A 17,276-nucleotide genomic window follows, 5' to 3' on the forward strand; every position below is an offset into this window, starting at 1 on the left:
TTTATCTTACTTTAACCTTAGTGATGAAGTATGATTTTTTTAAATCCCTGTTTATTGGTAAAATATCAAGAGGGAAACGGAATACTGTGCAACTACCTTCCTCTTGCTCAAATATCCTCCTGCACTCTTGTTATGTGTTATGGGGATAGGAAAGCAGGTGACTGAGGTGAGGCAAACAATGATTCTGCTTTCCCTGTGTATGTGCCTAGGTTTTTAGAATTGTGAAGTACAGTGCATGTTTCTGTAATCAATGGGCTAGAAGCTGATAGAAATTACAGATACATGACTCCCTCTGAAGTTAGATTCGTTTCCCTGATTATTTGGCCAAAGACTCACAGAAATGAGGTGTCTATCCAGCAAGAGGCAGATGCAGCCACTTTCAGTGGTGCTTCCCTTGGCGCCCAGAATCCCTGGTGGGATCCTACTGCTTCTGCCCTTTGTGATGGGACCACATTGGATTGGAGCAGCTGGGCTCTGAGTGCAACAGCCTCTTTATCCTCTGAGCTTGAAGTAGCAATCTATGCCCTTAATAGGAAATATGCTCAGACACACAAGACCTTCCTGGTTCTCAGGATGAAGTCTGTGTCAACAAGAACAAATCCTTGGAATGGGGAGGATGCCCAAGTATCCATCCCTGAGCACTAAGTCTGTCTCCATCTTTAAAGCATCCAGAAAGGCCCATTTCCCAATAGCCTCCATCCTGACTCTGACCTAATAGCTTTGTGTCTGTGGTGATTCTGAATTTAGTCCAGGGGCCACAATCACAAATCCACTTACTCTAGCTTCCTAAGCCACTTTAATGTTTTTAGGCTAGTAACTAATAAACCAGTGAAATGAGCTAAGTGAGTTTACAGCACAACTCTGTGTAAGACCCAAGTGAGAAAACTCTGAGCTTTGTTTTTGCTAATTGTGTCACCATCAGTTGAATGAATATTTAGTGAGGAGTATTATCCATTGTTAAAGATGACACGCTAAAGATGATGAAGAAATAAGCAAGACAGTCCCTGTCCTCAAGTTGCACATATTTTTATAGAGAGAAGAAAGTTTATAGCACTTTGACATGGGAACATGGGCTACAATGAAGGAACACAAAGGATGGTGTGCAAACACCAAAGTCTGGATATGAAGGAGCTAAGAGAAGAGCTGGGAGGTGTAGCAGGAATTTGATGTACTTGATAGAATGGGAGGTTACTTCCAGAGGGGAATTAGGCTAACCTTGTGCAGCTCCAGAGGTCTGAAGGGGACCAGTGGTGCAATTATAGAATTAGTATTAGGACTGAGAGGGACCAAACCACAGTTTCTTAGCCTCAGCATTACTGTCATTTTGGACTGGATAATTCTGTTCTGTGGGGGGCTGCCCTGTGCATTGTAGGATGTCTAGCAGCATCCCTGGCCACTACCTACTAGATGCCAGTTGCACCTCCCCTCCATCCACCAGCAAAAGTGTCTCCAGACATTGCCAAATGTTTCTGGAAAGTGGGGACAAAATCACCCCTGGTTGAGATGCATTGGTCTCAACCAATACCTTCGTTTTACTAATGAGAAAACTGAAAGCCAGTTAAGTGTGAATGATTTGCCCAGTTAGTTAGTGGGAGAAACAAAAATAAAACCAAGGCTTCCAATCCTGTTCAGCTTCCTTTCCATAACACTAGAAGATGCTTCAGGGACCTTTCAGACCAAAGTGTTCCCTCTTCTACCAGCCTCATTATTGTTAAGGATCTGACTGATGTTGTGTTTGTGGTTGAAGAGGTTATAGCCAGAGTCCTGAGCTCAGCCTCTTCACTGGCATGACACCCTATCATTGTGACTAAGGCAGCAAAGAGTAAAAAGCAGGACCAGTTTAAGTTGTTGGAGAGACAACTTAAACAACAATAATTGTTTCCCAAGTGACTTTTTCTATTGTTAGCCAAATCCCTTAATAACTATAACAACATACACCAATTGATAATGTTACATACCAGAAAGGACCCACATTCACGTTAATGAATGCAGTTCAGCTCTCCATCTTTGCATTTTTCCGGCACACCCTTCCAACTGTCATCATCTGTAAATGGTCCTCAAAACACTGAATCTGATCTGAAAGTAATCTCCATCCTTACCTCAGAAGTCTAGAAAGCTGGACTGCAGCGCTGTAGTCTCCCAAGCACAACTAAAAATGAAGAGGGAGTTTCCACTGTGGCTCAGCGGGTTAAGAACCCAGCTAATAACCATGAAGATGCAGGTTCCATTCTTGGCCTCACTCAGTGGGTTAAGGATCCATCATTGCTGCAAGCTGTGGTATAGCTCACAGATGCAGCTCAGATCTGGCCTTGCCATGGCTGTATTGTAGGCTGGCAGCTGCAGCTCTGACTCGACCCCTAGCCGGGGAACTTCCGTATGCCGCAAGTGCAGCCCTAAAAATAAAATTAAATTAAAATTAAAAAACAAACACCTAAATGCACTAAATACTCCTTTCTCTGTGGTACTCTGGGGTAAGATATTGACTCCTGACTCCAGTCCAGGCAGTGACTGAAAACTTTTCAGGGAGCCAGATGATGGAGACAGAGTTTATTTTATCCCATGACACTAAATTTTAACTTCAAGTCACACATTAGACAAACTAGAATTTGCTAGCAGATTTGACTTAGTATTTAAATGAAAATTTAAGTGACAATTTAAAGAGAGAAAGGAATCATTTTTCTCTTCTGCTTCAATGCTCACATGAGAATTTTGCTTTGCAAGTGTCCACAGGGCTGCAGGGGAGCGTTGGGGTGGGGTGGGGTGGGAGGAATATATGCCTTTAATTCCCTGGCAGTTTGGAAGGCAGCCACCCTCAGGCGAGAAAGTAGAAAGAATTATAGATAATCAGTTCCACGTACTCTGCAGTGGTCGCAGGGGACAGAGGCCAGGAGGGAGGGGTAGGTGTGGATCTGCCTACCAGGAAACTTGTTTGGACCCCTGCCTGTGAGATACAAGTTGAGACAGGGGTCACTTGCTGGTGGAGGAGGAAGAAGAGCAAAATCTAAAGCTGGCTTGTGATGACGTTAACATCCAGAAGTTCCCATTGTGGCTCAGCGGTAATGAACCCCACTAGTATCCATGAGGACTCAGGTTCGATCCTTGGCCTCACTCAGTGGGTTAAGGATCCGGCGTTGCCGTGAGCTGTGGTGTAGGTCACAGACATGACTCGGATCCCGAGTTGCTGTGGCTGTGGGATAGGCCAGCGGCTGCAGCTCCGATTCAACCCCTAGCCTGGGAACTTCCATATGCTGTGGGTTCAGCCTTAAAAAGCAAAAAAAAAAAAAAAAAAAAAGAAGGATAATATCCAAATGGCAACTTTCATTGGCATCCTAGATCCCAGTTCAAGGCATGTAAGGTGGGCCTCCCTGTAGGTCCTTTCATACAGAATCTCTATCTGAGCATTGGTTCATCTCCCTCCTGGTCTCCTATAGTCTTGGATGACCCAGGGACCTGGGAAACACAAAAAATGCAAAACATCCTTCCCCAAGTTGCCAGGACTGAGGAACGGTAACCAACAGCACAATCTTAAGAGGTGCCCAGGCCCAAGGGATTTCTTGAGTGATTCTCCATTGCCAGATACAGCCGGGTGTAAGTTATCTACGTATGTAAACTTTACTATATACATATATCTTATCTTATACAAAAGTGTATAAGATTGTGTAAGATTTCCATTCATTCCCTGATGCTCTGGCTTGGAGAGTTGCTTTCACAAGGGAGGGATTATATTTTTAATATATAATCTGTCCCCAGGTGCTTAAGTCTAATTTACCCACACACCAATTTTTAAAAACTTAGTAGCCTGTCCATTAAGGCAACAAAAATATCTGGATGTGTCTATTGTAGTAATATATTTAATTCAAAGAATGCTAAATACATGCATGTACCTCAAATCTGAGTGAAAGACTATTGGGTTCTAATGCGACAGAACAAGGGTTAATTGTGTAGTGAAAATGTCTTCATCTCCTGTTAAGTAAATGTAATGCAATCACAGATATAGCTGAGAACTTGGATTAGAGGTGGGAGGAATTATTGTATAGAATTTTCTCCATGAACCCCAAAGTGTAGGAGACCTGAAGCCATGAAAGCTAAAGTAACTATTGCCAGGAGTTTCCTGGTGGCTCAGTGGGTTAATGATCCGGTGTTGTCACTGCCGTGGCTCTGATTGCTGCTGTGATGAGGGTTCAGTCCCTGGCCCAGGAATTTCTGTATGCCACAGGTGCACCCAAAAAAAAAAAGAAAAGAAAACTAAAATAATTATTGCCATCATTTTAGATAACCTGGGACAAAGAAGACAGTTGGGAAGGAAAGCGCAGAATGAGGCTGGAGACAGCGACCACCTACCACCAGCCAGGGTGCTGAGCGAGGCTCCTCTGTCCCCTCCTTTTCCAACCCCACTCCATCAGACACCTTCTTCCCACTCTTTTCCTTCATCTTAAACATGAGATTTCCTGAGCTTCAAATTTCTGCTGCTTCAAGCCACCTAGCAGGTGGGATAGTAACATCTAACCTGTGTGTTGGTGAGAAAAAGAAAGGGGGGAAGGGAAGGAGAAGAAAGAAAATTGGGAAAGGCTGGCTGATGAGAGACGGTGGGTGGAGGACTTGGTCACTTCCACACAGCAGGACAGAGACTCTGCAGCAAATTGCAACGTGGAGCCTCTTTTTCCATTCTCTTCTGTGAGTTTTCTCAAAAGAAAGACGGTAAAAATTGCTCTGCTGGAGTTCCCGCTGTGGAACAGTGGAATCAGTGGTATCACTGCAGCACCTGGATGCAGGTTCAATCCCCAGCTCGATACAGTGGGTTAAAAGATCCCACACTGCTGCAGCTGTGAAGTATGTTGCAACTGTGGCTGGGATCTGATCCCCAGCCTTAGAACTTCCATATGCTGCAGGGCTGCCCCCTTGCAACAACAACAACAACAAAAAATTCTGCTTTATGAAGAAACACCATCAGACAACCTATTAACTCTTCATATTTGTGTCATTGCTACACACCCTCATGTGAGTGGATCATGAGGGTGCCTCTCTGCTGGTCCAGGTCCTGCAGAATTTCTACCGATGGAGAGAATGCTGGTCTGAGGAATCTACCCTCAACTGTCTTCTCTTTGGCTTTTGGAGAAAATGTGGCGAGACAATATTCCAGAAAATTACCAACTTGGAAAATGCAGAGGGTTCCCTGTTTCCCATTTCCATGTTTTAAATCAACCAAAATCCAAAGGCAGTGTGAGGAGCCCAAAGTTCAAGGCCACGCTCTGTTACTCACCAGCTACTCAACCTGGAACAGTCATTTTACCCCATCTGGGCCTCACTATCCTCATCTGTAATGTGACTTGTGGCACAAACGTCTATTTTTCTAAACATTTCTGATGGTAAATGAAAACCATGGTTCTGAGTTGAGTATGAACAATCATTCTCAGTGTATGAGGGGATTCATCAAACACCATATGTTCTAGATCTGCCCATTCTGTTTCTATAACAAATGAGTAAGAATGTGTGTGAGTTGCTTCGTTAAATAAAAGTGTATTTTCTCATTGCAGATAAGTGAGATTTACCTGCCCCTGGATGAAACCCTTGGAAAGTCTTTAAATGCCAGAGTCGACTGCCATTTCAAAGAAAAGAAAATAGATGGTTTTGGAAAGTTCATGCTATTTCTTCATTGAATTTTAGGTAAGTGAGTCTGAGACAAAGAACTTAGGATGAACATTGAATTATTTCCCCTGTAAATGTTTCTCTCCCCTGCATGAAAATGGGGTGAAATATTATCAGGGTTTTATATTTTTGAGTGAGGTGCCACACAGGGAAAGACGTCGTTTCTGTGCCTTTTGTTTATTTTTTTAAATCAGAAACTTTCTGAACTGTGAGGTGCGAGATATAGAGACGACCTTGACATCGCTTCCTGATTTCTATTAAGCAAATGCAGTAATGCTTCATTCTATTCTAAAGACCATCTAATGTTTTAAATATATAAAAGTATTTAATAATCAGAGTAAGAAGCCAAAATGAGACAAGTCCATGTTGTAATGACATAAATGAGAGAGAAATGTGATGGTGGTAATGACAGTTTAATCATTATGAGTCTGAGTGAGTTAAGGCTAACATTTCCGAGCCTGCCCATGGGCAATTTTTTATTGCTCAAATCAAAGCAGGGCATGGGTTAGGTTAGGTTTGGTTTGAAGACTGCTGTGTACCATTAAGCACACACACGTGCTCACATGTTAAGCTTCGTTGTGCCCGGCCATGAAACAGATGGATAAATATGTTTTATATCACCCTACATAAGTACGCTTCCACGCTGCAAAAGATGTGAGCATACAAATTGCTGCTTTTCTATTAGTCTGCAATAGGCCATTGTCATTTCTCAACAGTACGTAGACGAATAGGAGAAGTGAGTGGTGGTCTTATTGAGGAAATTGTGTGGTTTTCCACCTCTTCCTGAATCAGACCTGTTTTCAAAGGGTGGTTTTCTTTTTTCTTTTTTTTTTTTCCCAGTACTTCTGCAATTTTATTTATTGTTCCCGCCACTCCTGGGACCTCTCCATGTGGGAACCTCTTCGTTGTTGATTAATCCTGGGAAGTAGTATTTTATTTTTTCAATTAATTTTTTCCCATTTTTACTGTTCTTTATTTTCTTCCCCAATACATTATTTTCTTTTCTGCTGTACAGCATGGTGACCCAGTTACACATACATGTATATGTTCTTTTTTCTCACAGTATCATGCTCCATCATAAGTGACTAGACATAGTTCCCAGTGCTTCACAGCAGGATGTCATGGCTAATCCATTCCAAAGGCAACAGTCTGCATCTATTAACCCCAAGCTCCCCATCCATCCCACTCCCTCCCCCTCCCCCTCCCCCAAAGGGTGGTTTTCATTATCTACTTTGGAGAATGGTGACTTCCAGAAGATCAGAATGTACCACTGTTCACAATTCTGAATAAAACAACAAAAAAAATAAAATTAATGTTCAGTAACAAAAAAATAATAACAGATATAAATGTAATTTCTACATGAATTACATGAAAGAATAGATATAAATAAGTCATTAAAAAGTGGGGGAAAAAATGCTACTGACAAAGCACTGAGCACTGCCTAAATCACATCCAAAAAGAGAGTGATGCTTCCTTTCTACTTTTTTTTTTTTCCCACTGTACAGCAAGGGGGTCAGGTTATCTTTACATGTATACATTACAATTACATTTTTCCCCCAGCCTTTTTTCTGTTGCAACATGAATATCTAGACAAAGTTCTCAATGCTATTCAGCAGGATCTCCTTGTAAATCTATTCTTAGTTGTGTCTGATAAGCCCAAGCTCCCGATCCCTCCCACTCCCTCCCCCTCCCATCAGGCAGCGACAAGTCTCTTCTCCAAGTCCATGATTTGCTTTTCTAAGGAGATGTTCATTTGTGCTGGATATTAGATTCCAGTTATAAGTGATATCATATGGTATTTGTCTTTGTCTTTCTGGCTCATTTCACTCAGTATGAGATTCTCTAGCTCCATCCATGTTGCTGCAAATGGCATTATGTCATTCTTTTTTATGGCTGAGTAGTATTCCATTGTGTATATATACCACCTCTTCCGAATCCAATCCTCTGTCGATGGACATTTGGGTTGTTTCCATGTCTTGGCTATTGTGAATAGTGCTGCAATGAACATGCGGGTGCATGGGTCTCTTTTAAGTAGAGTTTTGTCCGGATAGATGCCCAAGAGTGGGATTGCAGGGTCATATGGAAGTTCTATGTATAGACTTCTAAGGTACCTCCATACTGTTCTCCATAGTGGCTTTACCAGCTTACATTCCCACCAACAGTGCAGGAGGGTTCCCTTTTCTCCACAGCCCCTCCAGCACTTGTTATTTGTGGATTTATTAATGATGGCCATTCTGACTGGTGTGAGGTGGTATCTCATGGTAGTTTTGATTTGCATTTCTCTTATAACCAGCGATGTTGAGCATTTTTTCATGTGTTTGTTGGCCATCTGTATATCTTCTTTGGAGAAACGTCTATTCAGGTCTTTTGCCCATTTTTCCATTGATTGACTGGCTTTTTTGCTGTTGGATTGTATAAGTGGTTTATATATTCTAGAGATTAAGCCCTTGTCGGTTGCATCATTTGAAACTATTTTCTCCCATTCTGTAAGTTGTCTTTTTGTTTTCTTTTTGGTTTCCTTTGCTGTGCAAAAGCTTTTCAGTTTGATGAGGTCCCATGGGCTTATTTTTGCTCTAATTTCGATTGCTTTGGGAGACTGACCTGAGAAAATATTCATGATGTTGATGTCAGAGAGTGTTTTGCCTATGTTTTCTCCTAGGAGTTTGATGGTGTCCTGTGGTATATTTAAGTCTTTCAGCCATTTGGAGTTTATTTTTGTGCATGGTGTGAGGGTGTGTTCTCGTTTCATTGCTTTGCATGCAGCTGTCCAGGTTTCCCAGCAATGCTTGCTGAATAGACTTTCTTTTTCCCATTTGATGTTCTTGCCTCCCTTGTCAAAGATTAATTGACCAAAGGGGTCAGGGTTTATTTCTGGCTTCTCTCTTCTGTTCCATTGGTCTGTCTGTCTGTTTTGATACCAGTCCCACACTGTTTGGATGACTGTGGCTTTGTAGTATTTCTTGAAGTCTGGGAGAGTTATGCCTCCTGCTTGGTTTTTGTTTCTCAGGATTGCTTGGGTGATTCTGGGTCTTTTGTGGTTCCATATAAATGTTTGGATTGTTTGTTCTAGTTCTGTGAAAAATGTCATGGGTAATTGGATAGGGATTGCATTGAATCTGTAGATTGCTTTGGGTAGTATGGCCATTTTTACAATATTGATTTTCCCAATCCAGGAACATGGAATATCCTTCCATTTCTTTACATCTTCTTTGATTTCTTTGATTAAAGTTTTATAGTTCTCAGCATATAGGTCTTTTACCTCCTTGGTCAGGTGTATTCCGAGGTATTTGATTTTGTGAGGTGCAATTTTAAAAGGTATTATATTTTTGTATTCCTTTTCTAATATTTCATTGCTGGTATACAGAAATGCAACTGACTTCTGAATCTTAATCTTATATCCTGCTACTTTGCTGAATTTATGAATCAGTTCAAGTAGTTTTGGGGTTGAGTCCTTAGGGTTTTCTATGTATAATATCATGTCATCTGCATACAGTGACAGTTTGATCTCTTCTCTTCCTATATGGATGCCTTTTATTTCTTTGGTTTGTCTAATTGCTGTGGCTAGGACTTCCAAAACTCTGTTGAAGAGCAGTGGTGACAGTGGGCATCCCAGATTCGAGTGAGAAGGCTTTCAGTTTTTCCCCCTTGAGTATTATATTTGCTGTGGGTTTATCATAAATGGCTTTGATTATATTCAGGAATGTTCCCTCTATACCCACTTTGGCAAGGGTCTTGATCATGAATGGATGTTGGACTTTGTCCAATGCTTTTTCTGCCTCTATTGAGATGATCATATGATTTTTGACTTTTCTTTTGTTAATGTGGTGTATGATGCTGATTGATTTGCGTATGTTGAACCATCCTTGTGAACCTGGGATGAACCCAACCTGGTCATGGTGTATAATTTTTTTGATATGTTGTTGGATTCGGTTGGCTAAGATTTTGTTGAGAATTTTTGCATCTATATTCATCAATGATATTGGGCGATAGTTTTCTTTTTTGGTGGTATCTCTGTCTGGTTTTGGAATGAGGGTGATGGTGGCATCATAGAATGTCTTTGGGAGTATTCCTTCTTCTTCAACCTTTTGAAAGAGTTTAAGGAGGATGGGCACCAATTCCTCTTTATGTTTGACAAAATTCACCTGTGAAGCCATCTGGTTCTGGACTTTTATTTGTAGGGAGTGATTTTATGACCTCTTCAATTTCATTTCTAGTGATCGGTCTGTTCAGTTGGTCTGTTTCTACTTGATTCAGTTTTGGCAGGCTGTAAGATTCTAGAAAATTGTCCATTTCTTCCAGATTGTCAAACGTGTTGCCATATAGTTGTTCATAGTATTCTCTTATGGTTTTTTGTATTTCTGCTGTATCCATTGTGATTTCTCCTTTTTCATTTATAATTTTGGTTATTTGGGTTCTTTCTCTCCTCTTTATAGTGAGTCTGGCCAGGGGTTTGTCCATTTTGTTGACCTTTTCAAAGAACCAGCTCTTGGTTTTATTAATTTTCTCTATTGTTTTTTGAGTCTCTATTTTATTGATTTCTTCTTTGATCTTTATAATTTCCTTCCTTCTGCTGACTTTAGGACTTTTTCGTTCTTCTTTTTCTAATTCATTTAGGTGGAGGGTTAAGTTGTCCATTTGGGATCTTTCTTCTTTTTTGAGAAAGGCCTGTATTGCTATCAATTTCCCTCTGAGCACTGCTTTCGCAGCATCCCATAGATTTTGAGCGGTTGTGTCTTCATTATCATTTGTTTCAAGGTAGTTTTTAATTTCCTTCTTGATTTCCTCATTGACCCATTGGTTTTTTAGTAGCATGTTGTTTAGTCTCCATGCAGTAGGTTTTTTCTCTTTCCTTTTGCCATGGTTGATTTCTAATTTCATGGCATTGTGGTCAGAGAAGATACTTGAGATAATTTCTATGCTCCTAAATTTATTGAGATTAGCTTTGTGTCCCAATATGTGGTCGATTCTTGAGAATGTTCCATGAGCATTTGAGAAGAATGTGTATTCTGATTTTTTTGGATGTAGTGTCCTGAAGATATCAATGAAGTCTACCTTTTCTATTGTTTCCTTTAGGATCTCTGTTGCTTTATTGGTTTTCTGTCTAGAGGGTCTGTCCATTGATGTGAGGGGGGTATTAAGGTCTCCTACTGTGATTGTATTCTCATCAATATCTCCCTTTATGTCTGTTAATATTTGTTGTATGTATCTGGGTGCTCCTATAATTGGGGCATATATGTTGATGACATAGTAACATCCTCTCCTTGGATGGATCCCTTAATCATTAAGTAGTGTCCTTCTTTGTCTTTCTTTATGTCTTTTGTTTTAAAGTCTATTTTGTCTGATATGAGCGTTGCGACTCCTGCTTTTCTGTCATGTTTATTGGCGTGAAATATTTTTCCCCACCCTTTTACTTTCAATCTATATGTATCTTTTGTCCTAAGGTGAGTTTCTTGTAGGCAGCATATTGAAGGTTTTTGCCTTTTTATCCACTCAGCCACTCTGTGTCTTTTGATTGGGGCATTCAGTCCATTGACATTTAAGGTGATAATTGATAGATGATTATTTATTGCCATTTGAACCTCGTGTTCCAGTTGATTCTATGGTTCTCCATTCTTCCTTTCTTTTTTTTTTTTTTTTGGTTGGATGGTCTCCTGTTATTATCTGCGTGAGTGTATTTTTTTTTCCATTTTTTGCAAGTGCAATATTTGGTTTTGGCTTGTGGTTGCCCTGTTTTTAAGTATGCTAACCCCTTCCCATAATTGTGTGTTTTAGCCTGATGGTCCTGTAAGTTCAAACACTTCATTACTATATTAAAATTAAGAAGAGAAACATACATACAAACAAACAAAAAGGGTTATTTACTTCCTAACATCCCTTGGCCACATTTTATGGTTTTGATGACTCTTTTTTATTTTTTTCTTTTTAATTTTATTTTGTTTGAGGCCTGTTCATGATTAAATCTGTATGCTGGCTTATTTGAGTGACTGCTCTCTGATTGCGGTTTCCTCAGTCCTAGTTCTTCCTCTTCTTCTTTTTTTTTTCTTTTCTTTTTTCTTCCCTTTCCTTCCTTTCTTTTTGGTTTAGAGAAGCCCTTTCAATATTTCCTTTAACCTGGGTTTTGTGTTGCAGTATTCTTTAAGTTTTTGTTTGTTGGAAAAAATTTTTATTTCCCCTTCTATTTGAAATGATATTCTTGCTGGATAGAGTATTCTAGGTTGCATATTTTTTCCTTTGAGCACTTTAAATATCTCTTGCCATTCCCTCCTGGCCTGTAGTGTTTCTGTAGAGAAGTCAGCTGATATTCTCATGGGGGTTCCCTTGTAGGTAACATTCTGTTTTTCTCTTGCTGCCTTTAGGATCCTCTCTTTATCACTAACTTTTGCCATTTTTATTATGATGTGTCTTGGTGTGGGTCTCTTTGGGTTCAGTTTGTTTGGGGCCCTCTGTGCTTCTTGTATCTTGAACCCAGTATCCTTTAGATTTGGGAAGTTTCCATCGATAATTTCTTCAAATATATTTTCCATCCCCTTATCTTTTTCTACTCCTTCTGGAATTCCTATTATGTGTAGATTGGCCTGCTTTATATTATCCCATAGGTCTCTTATATTGCTTTCCAGTTTTTTGATTCGGTTTTCTGTCCGTTGACCGGATTGAGTGATTTCCATTATTCTATCTTCCATATCACTGATTCGTTCTTCTGCATTATTCATTCTGGTTTTTACTGCCCTTAGTTCAGTTTGCATCTCTGCAAATGAATGTTCTAGTTTTTCTTGGCTCCTCCTTATATTTTCTAGTTCCTTTCTGAGGGTATCTGCATTACTGTTCATATCTTCTCTTAATTCCTTCAGTATTTTCACTCTTTCTCTTTTGAACTCCAGGTCTGTCAGACTGCAGAGATCTGTTTCATTGTTGACTGTTTTAGGTGAGTTCTCCTGTTGGTTTGACTGGGGGTGGTTTCTCTGCTTCTTCATCTTGCTTGTTGTTTTCTTTCTCCTGAGGGAGTTGTACTCTCCGTTATCGGGCAGTGTTTGCCTTGTCACTGCCGTGGAATATTTCCTGAGGGCTGGCGTTGTTGGTCAATCTTTTTGAGGCAGTGTGGCTTTTCTGGAGTGTTGATGGGGCTAACAGTGTTTCTTTGAAGCAAAGGAGGGCTTCCTGAGGGCAGACAGGACTGGGAGGTCCACACCACGATGGTAGAAGATTTCACTTGGTCATGCAGAGCTTGCTCTGGTGTTTTTAGGCTGTGGGGTTCTTGCAGGGGGTTGGCGGTGTTGGGCAGCTGTTCCTCAGGAGTGCAGCACCCCCTGGGGGCTGGAGCAGCTATCTGGGTCACTGAGAACCTAAGAGGCTCTTCCCTAGGGCAGCCCAACTCAGAAGGATGGCCTGAGAATGTAGGCAGATCTTTTCACAGTCTGGCCAAGCTTGTTGCAGCTTTTCTGGGCTGCAGGGGCTCTTCTAGGGGGCTGGTGGTGCAGAGCAGCTATTCCGTGGGAGTGGGGCACCCCCTAGGGGCTTGGGCGGGTAGCAGGGCCACTGGAAACCGAAGAGGCTCCTCCCCAGGGCAGCCCGACTCAGAAAGACCATCTGAGATCTTTTCCCGGCTCGGCCGAGCTTGTTGCAACTTTTCTGGGCTGCAGGGGGGTCCTGCCTGGAGCTGGCAGTCCTATGCGGCTCGGCCGAGCTTGTTGCAACTTTTCTGGGCTGCAGGGGGTCCTGCCTGGTGCTGGCAGTCCTATGCAGCTGATCCACTAGGGCACCCCCTGGGGGCTAGGGCGGGTAGCAGGGCCGTTGGAAACCGAAGAGGCTCCTCCCTGGGGCAGCCCGACTCAGAAAAACCGTCCGGGAATTAGGCAGATCTATTCACTGCCTGGCTAGGCTTGTTCTAGCTTTTCTGGGCTGCAGGCCTTTTCTCGGGGGCTGGTGGTGTTTGGTGCTACTCTGCGGAAGTGTAGCCCCTCCAAAGGGCAAGCAGGCCTGTGCAGGGACAGCCCCTGCAGTGGTAGGCTTCAGGCAATTGTTGAGGCCAGCCCTCCTGGATGGCAGGCAGCCCCAGGTTCGGCGAGAGCGTAGGGGGTGGTGGGGGTGGGGGCAGGGGATGCACTGGGAAACACAGCTTTCAGCTAGCTAGCGGGCCTGTAAGCTTGCTGTGGCGTGGGGGCTATTCTCTGGGGACCCACCCCTTCTTCTCTCCCCTCCCCAGCACGGCACAGACCAGGCTCTTTTCCCAGGTTCCCTCTGATGTGGCTTTCCACTTCCCCACCCCTAGAGTATTGCTCCCTTCCTCTGCAACAGCTTTGTTTTCTAGTCTCCCAGGCAGTCTCTGCCCCGTCAAATGGTTTCTAGACCTCCCAAGCAGTTTCTGCTCCACCCCGCCCCTCCAGCCCTGGGACTAACCTCTGGAGCCGAGGACTAGGTGCCCAGCCCCCACCCAGGCGTCTCAATTTTTGGTGACTGTCCGTAGTTCAGATGGTCCGTTCGGTTCTTGATCGGCTTTTCCGTACTCCAACTTATTGCTACACTCTTCTCTGCATCTGGAGATTCCTCCAGTTTGTTTGATCTTTCCCCCGTGTAGGTGACTTTCCAGGGTGCGGGATCCCTTTCTCCTCCGCAGTTCCCTTTCAGGAGCGCCCATCCCGCTCGGATTCACCTTCTCTCACTCTCCTCTTTTCTCCCGTTCTGCCCCATAATGTCACGAACTTCTTGCCATTATTGGAGTTTAGGTTCCTCTGCCAGCGATTGGTTGCTGTTCTGTGCGAGTCATTTATTCTGTAGATGTGCTTTTTTTGTTGTGTTTGTGGGAGAGGGCGAGCGTGTCCCCCTACTCTCCACCATCTTGTCCTCTCTCCCCTTTCTACTTTTTATTAACTTCAGAGTGAAGGTGGATTGTTATCTCATCATCTTAAGGGTGTGTAAATGTGGTTCACTGAGGTCATATGTGGAACTAAAATGGTGATTCCATTTATTTACAATGAATGCAGTTCCCAGGTTGAATGCAGTTCCCAGGAGCTAACTTAATGTCCTTTAAAAATATCAGTAAATCAATTTGTCGCGTGTAACACTGCTCCGGAGGAGAAAATGAAAATGGAAAACTTATTTACTTAACTTACTCAAGTCTCTATTTTCTGACTGTGCCAGTTTGTACCTGTTTTTAACTTTTGCCCAGCTTCTTTTCTCCTAGTTCCTTGGAAGTTGACCCCCATGGGCTAGGTTTTCCAGCCCCCAGATTACCCTCAGTTGCCTCCAGCTTCCCCCAGTGACCTTGAACTCTGAGCTCCAATAATATCACCTCTTCCCACTGTCCCCTGAGACCTGTGGGTGGTGGTGTCTGTGGCTTCCTGCTGCCTCTAATCTTCAGGTTGATTCATTCTCCTCAGTTTAGCATCTCAATTCTTCCATCACCTGTGTAACCATTTTCCTGAATTAAATTCCATCCGTTTTAAATACATAGACTGTTTTCTCTTTTCTGGGTTAGGTCCTAACTGACCCATCAGTACTTCATTGATTTCTCCCCAAACTGTTAGAAGAAAAATGAACAGGGATGATGTGCTCCTCCCAAGAAAAAGAAATGACTCTCAGGAAAGAAAGATTTAAACTAAATGGAAAGCTGGATATTTTTACACAAAAAAAACCCTTTAACCTAGTCTATTTAAAGCCCCTTATTGTAAGCTATATGATGTTGTGGCATTAATTTGTTGCTGTTGACAAAATCATTGTTAATATTCCCATTTTGAGTATCAAACTAATGGGAAGATTTTTAAATTTCCAGGCATGTACCAGATATGATTGTTACTGTCTTAATATTCACCGTTTCACAAATTTCTGTACATGCAATGTAAGAACTTCTTCTTAAAGCATCAGTCTCATTCCTGCAGTCACATTTAAATCTCGAGCTTCAGATTTATTTTCTTGTGGATCTGACCTCTCTTTCAGTAATGGTCGTTTGCCACTTGAAGATGCCTTATGGTCTGAGCACTTCCCATTTCCCATAAATAAATACTGAATATACTGGAAAGCAGAGTGCTGAAGGATGCCACTGTCTTTTTGGACAAGTAAACAATTTACCACCATCCCAACAATCCCCCTCACTCTAAAGGGCTTCCTGGTTATTAGAGAAGCTTTTAACTTAATCATATTGGCACTTCACTCGGTTATTTTAAATGCAAGTACCTCGCTGTTTTCATTTCCTTCTCATTTATTTATGGAGACATTTTCCTTTTCCGTCTTTTCTCGGAGGTCATCATGACTGCTCATCTGTCCATTTCAGTGTATTGTGGGTAGGCTCAAAAGGACAGAGTGTCCCTTCCAACCAACAAATTTTATCTATCCAACCCATGTCATCGTTTAAACCTGCAATGCCTAATTGTAAATCCTTTCAGATGATGTGAAAATGAGGTTGTGAGCAAAATTGCTTGGGCTCCTTCATAACCTAAAATGGAGAGACACAGGGATGGGTAGCGCCATGGCGTGGTTTGCTCAGATGCAGTGTATAACTGGTACTCTCAAATCTTCCAGAGTCTGGTGAGCCCTTAAAATTCTAATCATTAACATTTCTCTCTGGTTTACGGAAATGAAGCTTTATAAAGTCATATTTTAAAAAAATACTCTTGGGAAGAGAAATACCGCCATTAATAATACATACAACATTACACATAAGTCTGATGAATTAGTGAGGAAGAGATCCCTGAGGCGGTGATGCAAACACTCAGCTTCTGAGGGCTTGGTACACATAATAGGTGGAGACTACTGAAATCCTCCTCACTGACTTCATGATGCTGCCTGGTGGGTCAAGGGCAACACATATCATAAAAGATAACTTGGCTGAGCACATCTTAGCATCACATTGGAGGATGGGGTGGAAGTGGAAGTGTTAGTCCTTACACTAATAAGCAATATGTATAGAGGTGTGTTTTGATTGTTTGTTTTTTGCTTTTTAGGGCCGCACCTGTGGTATATGGAAGTTCCCAGGCTAGGGGTCGAATCTAAGCTGTAGCTGCTGGCCTATGCCACAGCCACAGCAACTTGGGACCCGAGCCACATCTGTGACCTATACCACAGCTCATGACAACACTGGATCCTTAACCCACTGAGCAAGGCCGGGGATTGAACCCGTGTCCTCATGGATTCTAGTCAGGTTTATTACCGCTGAGCCACAGTGGGAACCCCACACCTGTTATTTTTGATGGACTGTACTGATACTCTCAGGGTCTTCTTGTTATATGTTATTCTAAATGGTCCTCCATATTTTGGGATCTTATAGATCTTTCTGGTAGTTTTTAGTCTCCTCTCAGAGAGAAGTAATCTTCCTCTAGTCAGGTATCTGCCCCCTCTTACTCTCTAACCAAGTCCAAGATCCTATCGCTCACTGCCTGACAGGCCAATAAATCAAGACACAAATGTTGGGGCACGGAATAAGGACTTTATTTGGAAAGCCAGTAGACTGAGAAGACAGTGGACTCGTATCTCAAAGAACTATCTTACCTGACTTAGAATTCAAGCTTCTTTTGTCATTAAAGGGGAGGGAGTACATATTTTAGCTTAACACTTATTACCTGGGAGGAGGAGTGTTCCCAGCAATGTGCTGTTATGTGTCATTGAAGCTTAGAGGCAGTATCTCTTTAGCAACTAACTTG

General features: G+C 42.2%; 1 protein-coding gene across 18 annotated transcripts in view; it reads left to right on the top strand.

The window, feature by feature from the left end:
* Positions 1-17,276, top strand: part of DTNA (dystrobrevin alpha) — a 424,974-nt gene that overhangs the window by 197,205 nt on the left and 210,493 nt on the right. For 17 of the 18 annotated variants that reach the window (XM_047794112.1, XM_047794094.1, XM_047794098.1 and 14 more), the window contains exon 2: positions 5,535-5,664. The gene's annotated coding sequence lies outside the window, so the exon portion shown is untranslated. Of the gene's footprint in view, positions 1-4,464; positions 4,488-5,534; positions 5,665-17,276 lie in introns of those variants that run through there. The other variant, XM_047794095.1, reaches the window with a different exon arrangement.

The sequence above is a fragment of the Phacochoerus africanus genome, chromosome 8, assembly GCF_016906955.1.
Source record: "Phacochoerus africanus isolate WHEZ1 chromosome 8, ROS_Pafr_v1, whole genome shotgun sequence".
Classification (NCBI taxonomy): Eukaryota; Metazoa; Chordata; class Mammalia; order Artiodactyla; family Suidae; genus Phacochoerus; species Phacochoerus africanus.